This window comes from Papio anubis, chromosome 2 (genome assembly GCF_008728515.1).
Source record: "Papio anubis isolate 15944 chromosome 2, Panubis1.0, whole genome shotgun sequence".
In the NCBI taxonomy this organism is placed as follows: Eukaryota; Metazoa; Chordata; class Mammalia; order Primates; family Cercopithecidae; genus Papio; species Papio anubis.
The window spans coordinates 66,999,706-67,007,892 of NC_044977.1; the positions used below are offsets into that span (position 1 = coordinate 66,999,706).

The window sequence follows — 8,187 nt, forward strand, 5'->3', positions numbered from 1 at the left end:
TCAAAAAGTCTTTCTCCATAATTAATACAGGAGTTTTAAAAAGATGACAAACAGATACCTCAAGCATTCACTGGAAGAATCACATCCACAAATTCTAATTTTGGGTTTGTATCGACCACAAGAGTCTGTGTCCAACACGTGTAAAAGGCTTTTTGGCAAATTCATCACTTTATATACCAGTTTGATTGGGGATACCTTTTTCATTTTTTCTTTTTTCACATCAAACGGGGAATGTGCCAACATCACAACAAAGTCTGAGGGAGGCACATCTCACACACGAGCGTGAAAACCCAATCATCACGCTTATGAACTACCAAAGGATCCCAGGTTTTATTAACGAGCACATTTCTGGGTTTTGCTCTGCCAAGCTTCATGCTTTCACCCTCAGGCTAGTCTCCTCCGAGATAGAAAGCAGCTGTTCACTTCAAGACCGAAGTCTGAGTTCCGTGTAGGAAGAAGAGGTCAGGGAAGGGAAAAGGTAAAGGGGCCAAGGACACAGAACTCTCTCCCAGGAAGAAAACATCACTCCAGACTTCTGCTTTCATCTCGTCGGCCAGGGCTGTATCACAGGGCTATGCCTAGGAAGCTGGGTGGCCAGCAGGTCGCCTTTCCACCCTTTATAGAAAAGGTAGGCAGTGGCCGGGCGCGGTGTCTCACGCCTGTAATCCCAGCACTTTGGGAGGCTGAGGCAGGCGGATCACTTGAGACCAGCCTGGCCAACATGACCAAATTGCATCTTTACCAAAAATACAAAAATTAGCTGGGCTTGGTGGTGCACGTCTGTAATCCCAGCTACCAGGAGGCTGGGGTGGGAGAATCATTTGAGCCCAGGAGGCGGAGGTTGCAGTGAGTCAAGATGGCACTGCTGCACTCCAACCTGGGCGACAGAGTGAGACCCTGTTAGAAAAAAAAAAAAAAAAAACTAGGCAAGCATAGTGACAGATAATGGCTTTGGGATATCAATCAATGGTCTATCAAGGGACCTAGCCAAGAGTTTTCAGTGTTATCTTTTGCCAATTCAAGACACTAAAACACTACCAGCAACTCTCACCTACTACCGCTATCATTTCCTAAAAGAAAGGGTATTTGAACACTGCCAAGGCCAGGCAGAGATGCCGTAATCACAACACTTCGGGAGGCCGAGGCAGGCAGATCTCTTGAGGCCAGGAGTTCAAGACCAGCCTGGCCAACATAGCAAAACCCCGTCTCTACTAAAAAAAAAAAAAAAAAAAAAAAAAAAAAAAAAATCAGCCAGATGTGGTGGTGGGTGCCTGTGGTCCCAGCTACTCAGGACGCTGAGGTGGGAGGATCACTCGAACCTGGGAGAAGGAGGTTGCAGTGAGCCGAGATTGCACCACTGCATTCCATCCTGGGCAACAGAGGGACCTTGTTTCAAAACAAAACAAAACAAAACAAAACAACCTGCCAAAAGAGGAAAGACAATCACAGAATAATGATCTGCCCACACACTGCACCATCACTTTCGTTTTGTGCAAAATTCTCCCCATTGCTCCTAGTTTCTGAGACGTTTTCAGTGAAACGTCAGTCCTGGGAGTGGTGCTGAGGGATGGTGGTCCTGCATTCGCAGCGAGATGCGTAAACCACAACACTGAAGGGCCTATGGCTTTCAGAGACAGAAACTGGAAAAATAATGTTTTTCGGATTTCTTCATACAAACGACCGTGGAAGTAAGTCTTATTACAAACTTAGAGGAGTTGTCATAAATGGAATGAGAAGTAGAAGGTGGAGGGGAGAGGAAATGTCTTCAGGAAGGATACATGAGGAGCAGCTGTCAGCCACAGGAAGGCCTTCACAAAGGCAGCAGCAGGTTGGGCAGGTCTTGACAGAAAGTGCAGACAGCTGGCCCTCCCAGGACGGGAACCGCTGACTCCACTCAAGGCATCTGGTTCATGCAAACTCCGACGCAAACCGTGGTGGGATGGTAGCTTCAAGGGGACGTGATGTCATTTCTCCTCAGTGAGTGTCACGTGGCTAGGGAGTTTGACTCTTTCCCTCCTTTTCCCAAAGAAAATTTTGTACCTCTCACAAACAAACCAGCCCATTTAAAGGAAGAATGCAAATTTTGCCTGGAAGAGCAGACTTGAAATTGGTCATTAATGGTTTAAAGGTTATTTCTCCACTGAGAACATTCTAGGCATTTTGATTATTGGCAGCAGCCCTTCAAGACAGTTTTTCTGCTAATTTTCCCTCAACCTCTTCAGTTGCGTTCTGAATTTTCAAAAGTAGGACCAAGCTAGTTATGAGTGATTGTAAATTTGGAGGACGGAAATACACATGAAAATAACCACTACTGGTAGGGCACACTGGCTCACACACACCTGTAATCCCAGCACTTTGGGAGGCTGAGGTGGGCAGATCACGAGGTCAGGAGATCGAGACCATCCTGGCCAACATGGTGAAACCCCATCTTTACTAAAAATACAAAAATTATCTGGGCATGTAAGTAGCTGTAATTCCAGCTACTCAGGAGGCTGAGGCAGGAGAATCACTTGAACCAGGGAGTCAGAGGTTGCAGTGAGCCGAGATTGCGCCACTGCACTCCAGCTTGGTGACAGAGCAAGACTCCGTCTCAAAAATAATCAAACAAACAAACAAATCCACTACTTAGAACAGAGGTCACCGGGTGCGGTGGCTCACACCTGTAATCCCAGCACTTTGGAAGGCCGAGGTGGGCAGATCCCTTGAGCCCAGGAGTTCAAGACCAGTCTGGGCAACATGGCGAAACCCCATCTCTACTAAAAATATAAAAAATTAGCCAGGAGTGGTGGTGCATGCCTGTAGTCTCAGCTACTCGTGAGGCTGAGGTGGCAGGATTGCTTGAGTCCAGGAGTGGGAGGTTGCAGTGAGCTGAGATCATACCACTGCACTCCAGCCTGGGCGACAGAGATGCCACCTCAAAAAAGAAAAAAGAAAAAAGAACAGAGGTCAGTAAACTTTTCCGTCAAGGCACAAATAATAAATATTCCAGGCTCTGTGGGCCACATGGTCGCAGGTCTACTGCAGTCCTAGCAAGAAAGGAGCCACAGACAATACATAAAGAAATGGCAGTGGCTGCGTTCCAGTAAAACTTCATCATGGATACTGACATTTGAATTCCAAGTAATTTTTACACAAGTCACAAAATACTACTTTTCTTTGTGTTTTTTCCAATCATTAAAATATAAAAACTATTCTTACTTCACAGGCCGTAAGAAAACAGGCAGTGGTCCCACAGGCTGTAGTTTGCTGATGATCCCTGAACTAGAAAATAAAACAGATAAAGCACTCAGGAACAAATTTAACAAGAAATATGCAAAGCTCCATGAGGAAATTTAAAAGTTTTTGAAGTCACAAAAGTTAACTTGAACAAAAAGATATACCATGTTTTTGGTTAGAGAGATTCAACATCATGAAGATGCAAATTCTTCCACAACTAATTTTAAAATGTTTTACGAGGCCGGAAATGGTGGCTCACGCATGTAATCCCAGCACTTCAGGAGGCCGAGGCAGGTGGATCACCTGAGTTCAGGAGTTTGAGATCAGACTAGCCAACAGGGCAAAATCCCATCTCTACTAAAAATATAAAAAATTAGCCAGGTATGGTGGCGGGTACCTGTAATCCCAGCTACTCAGAAGGCAGAGGCAGGAGAATTGCTGGAACCTGGGAGGCGGAGGTTGCAGTGAGCCAAGATTGCACCACTGCACTCCAGTATGGGCGACACAGTGAGACTCTGTCATAAATAAATAAATAAATAAATAAATAAAGTATTATGATCCAAATTAAAGTAGCAAGAGATCATTTTTTTCTGGAATCACACAGCTGACTCTGAAGTTGATATGAAAAGATAAATAAACAAGATTAGGTCTGGAAAACTCAGAAAAAGAAGAACAAAAAGGAAACAGTTGTACTAGAATGTAAAACACTATGCACATCAGCAACTAAGCCAGTGTGGTATCGGCGCATGAATGGACAGACAGAACACATCCAGAAATATTAATACATCCAAAATGAACCCAGGACTTACTGTGTGATGAAGGCAGCATATCAAATCAGGGTGCTAAAGATGAGTTTTTAATAAATGGTATTGGCCATGAAGACAAACAGATCCAAACCTCATACTATGCATCAGGATAAAAAGCACTCCAAGTAAACCAGATATTAAATGTAAGAAATGAAACCATATAAGTTAAAATGGGAGGAGCCAGATGGTGCGCAGTGGCTCATGCCAGTAATCCCAGCACTTTAGGAGGCTGAGGTGGGAGGATCACTTGAGCACCAGAAGTCAAGGCTACAGTGAGCTGTGATCACACCATTGTCCTCCAGGCTGGGTGACAGAGTGAGACCCTGTCTCAAAATAAAATAAAACGGGGAAAGCCATTCTAAAAATAATTTAAAATCCAGAACCGTTAAAAAGAAAAAAACTCATGAATTCAAATATATAAAAATAATTTGCTTAGGATTTTTTTTTTGTTATGCAAAGATCAAAGGAAAAAGACAAACTGGAAAAACAACAGGATTGTAACACATCACAAAGATTAATTTCCATAACCTATAAAAGAAATTCTAAAGAAAATTCTGAAATGTTCTACAAATTCTAGAGAAAGAAGACCAACAACCCAATTTGGAAAATGGGCAAAGGACATGAACTGAGAGGTCACGGAAAAATACCAATCGCCCTTCCACCTGGGGAAACCCACACTGATGGTGAGGCCATGAGAAACAGGCACCCCCATACACAGCTGGTGAGAGAACAGAACAGCATAAACCCCAAGGAAGGGGAACTGATGGGAACTACCCAAATTACTAAAGCAGTTACCTTTGACAGGACCCACTTCTGGGAATCCTGATTAGAAACAAGTGGAGTGTACATCCACTCTAGAGACTACAGGAAAGAAAGAACAAGAGTGATCTCTACAGGGAGTATGGTATGAGCAGCAGGATGTATTAACTGGAAAAAGGCCGGGTGTGGTGGCTCAGGCCTGTAATCCCAGTGCTTTGGGAGGCTGAGGTGGGTGGATCACCTGAGGTCAGGAGTTCGAGACTAGCCTGGCCAACATGGTACCCTGTCTCTACTAAAAATACAAAAAAATGAGCCAGGCATGGTGGCACGCACCTGTAATCCCAGCTACTCGGGAGGCTGAGGCACAAGGATCGCTTGAACCCAGGAGGCAGACGTTGCAGTGAGCTGAGATCGCGCCACTGCACTCCAGCCTGGGTGACAGAGTGAGACAATGTCTCACAAAAAAAAAAAAAAGTGAAAAAAGCAAGGTGTATGCTACTTTTGTGTAAGGAAAAGAAATAAGACAGACAGAGAGAGAGAGAGAGAGAGAGAGAGATGAATAAAGACAAGATAGATAGATAGATAGACAGACAGTTATAGATGATACACAAGAGATAGTAGAAATATAGATGATAGAGATATAGATGACAGAGATATAGATGATGATAGATAGATAGATAGATAGATAGATGAACCAGACAAAGACAGATAGACAGACTAGACATTTTCATTTTACTGTTTAGGTGTTTTGAGACCAGGATTTTGCACAATGTCACCAGGCGCAGGTAAATTAGCTGAGAATGCAGGCAAGAATGTCACCTCACAACCAACTCCTGGGCTCCAGTGATCCTCCCACTTCAGTTTCCCGAGTAGCTGGGATTACAGGCACCCACCACCAGGCCCGGCTAATTTTTTTTTTTTGTATTATTAGTAGAGATGGGGTTTCACCATGTTGGCCAGGCTGGTTTCAAGCTCCTGCCCTCAAATAATCCGCCCGTCTCGGCCTCCCAACATGCTGGGAATATAGGTGTGAGCCACTGCACCCGGCCTACATTCTCTGCCTGCCTCCACTCCTCATCCACAACCAGGTATTCATGAACGCCTGGGGCATAGCTCAATTAAAGTTTGTTAAATAAGTGAAGTCATTAAAAGAAAATTAGACAATTTTAAATGGTTAAAATGTCAAAATGACACAAAATTCTCCTTCCCACCCTTGTCCTTATGCCCCTTACTCCCAATCTATAGGTAACCATTTTTATTAGTTTCTTGCTTTTTCTTTTAGTATTTCCTGATGCAAATATAAGCAAATTAAAATATATAGTGGCTGGGTGCTTCTGCTGAGGCAGAAGAATTGCTTGAGCCCAGGAGGCAGAGGATGAAGTGAGCAGAGCTTGCACCATTGCACTCCAGCCTGGGCAACAGCAAGACTCTGTCTCCAAAAAAAAAAAAAAAAAAAAGAGAATGTGACAGTATGCTCATAAATATGTATACTTCTACATATTAAAAATATATCTCTGAATATCTGCTTTGGTGCAATGGAAAATAATTCAGTTACATGACTAAGAAACCAAATCTAGTTAGTAATTGAAAGTGCATGCGTATGAGAAAGAGAGATGGAAGAATTAGAGACCCTATTCGAGGTGCAAGTGAGTTCTCAGAGATGGTAGTCGCTGCCTTCAAGGGAACCGAGCCCCTCTGTGGGGGACAACCACTGCAGTCAACATAAAGTGTTATTTCAGAGACCCCATGTTTGAAATAGAACTACCTTCTCCCACAACCCTTCCTTCTTTCTTGCTTTATTTAGGATCATTGAACTTATCACCATCTTACATATACTTTTACTTAGCTTGTTTATCTGTCTTCATTAACTACCCCAGGGCCATACTTGTAAGAAGTCCCTTAATAAACATCTGTGGATGAACAAATGAGCAGATCGCTGCCTGGATTGATTGATGGCTCTTTCCGAGATGTTTGACTCCAGAATGCTGGTTTTGTTGTCTCAGAAATCTCGATGCGTGAATCCCTGTGGCTGCTGCCGTTACAAGAACGTATGCGAAGTTGGTCATCGCGGTTGATCCAATCGAGCTTATGTGCGTTGCTGACATAGCATACATATTGAAATTAACCACCACTGGAAATGTCTTTAGGAGGACTAAACTGACTCCACAGTTAGACAAAAAGTTAGCATGTCCTTCCAAAAGTCAAGGAAACAGAGCTGCAAGGAGTAACTTTGACATTAGGAGAGCATGTATTTGTCATTGTGAGGATGACTGAAATTCCGTATTTTCTTGCCAAGCCAAAACCAAGAGCTTTGCAGAGCTTAAGAGGGGAAAATACCCACAAATTTCCTTGGAAGAAATGAAAATGTCAAGCCAGGAGAGGCCGTTGTCACCGGACCATGCATTGTGCAGGCACGTGTCCTGTTTCAGTGGGCGGCTTATTTCCTTACTTTACATAAAATAATGGTGTATGTTACCATCTTAGATGACTGGGAATATAGCATGTGGTTTGCCTGCCAGATAAGGTTCCATTCTCACCTCCAACCACATCCCTAGGTGCAAGGCTGTCTATTTCACATTACCTAATAATTTGACAAAGAACACTTAAAAGTTTAATGACTTGTTCAATTGTTTTTTTCTTTTGAGAGGGAGCTGATTTCAAATGTCTCCATCTCAAACTGCTTGAACCGAGCCAGTAATAGTCACAAGTCAAAATACTATGAGATCACTTAGAGGGGGACTGTATACTAGTCTGGAGTTGGCAGACTAGTATACAGGGAATTGCTGGCATTTTGGAATACTCATTACTTTTAGTTATGGGAAGAAAAACTGAAAATTTTGGTTTATCTATACACTGAAAGACTATGAAGCTGTTAAGGTGACTAGGGCACTTTCTAGGTAGTGATTTGGAATATCACAAAACTCTAGTAAATGGGGAAGGAAAAAAAGACCAGGTGCATCTACCTCAGTGGGTTCAGTGTGCACTCACTATGAAAAGGGGAGTGGGGTAGGCTGTGCACGTTGGCTCACACCTGTAATCCCAGCACTTTGGGAGGCCAAGGTGGGTGGATTACCTGAGGTCAGGAGTTCGAGACCAGCCTGACCAACATGGTGAAACCTGTCTCTACTAAAAAGACAAAAATTAGCCAGGTGTGGTAGCGGGCGTCTGTAGTCACAGCTACTTGGGAGGCTGAGCAGGAGAATCGCTTGGACCTGGGAGGTGGAGGTTGTGATGAGCCAAGATCGTGCACTCTGGCCTGGGCAACAAGAACGAAACTCCATCTCAAAAAAAAAAAAAAGAAAAGAAAAGGGGAGTGGGGGAGAGGGAGTGATGGCAACCTTGTGTTTGCCAGGGTACACAGTTATTTCTGGAAAGATACAGCACATTTTTTTTTTTCTTTCTTTTT

The 8,187-nt window shown here is 43.5% G+C and overlaps 1 non-coding gene across 1 annotated transcript; it reads right to left on the minus strand.

Moving 5' to 3' along the window:
- Nucleotides 1-218: 218 nt before the first annotated feature.
- Nucleotides 219-322, minus strand: LOC116274031. Its single transcript, XR_004182511.1, has one exon. It is a non-coding gene; the product is annotated as a small nucleolar RNA U13 (small nucleolar RNA).
- Between the last annotated feature and the right edge of the window lie 7,865 nt (nucleotides 323-8,187).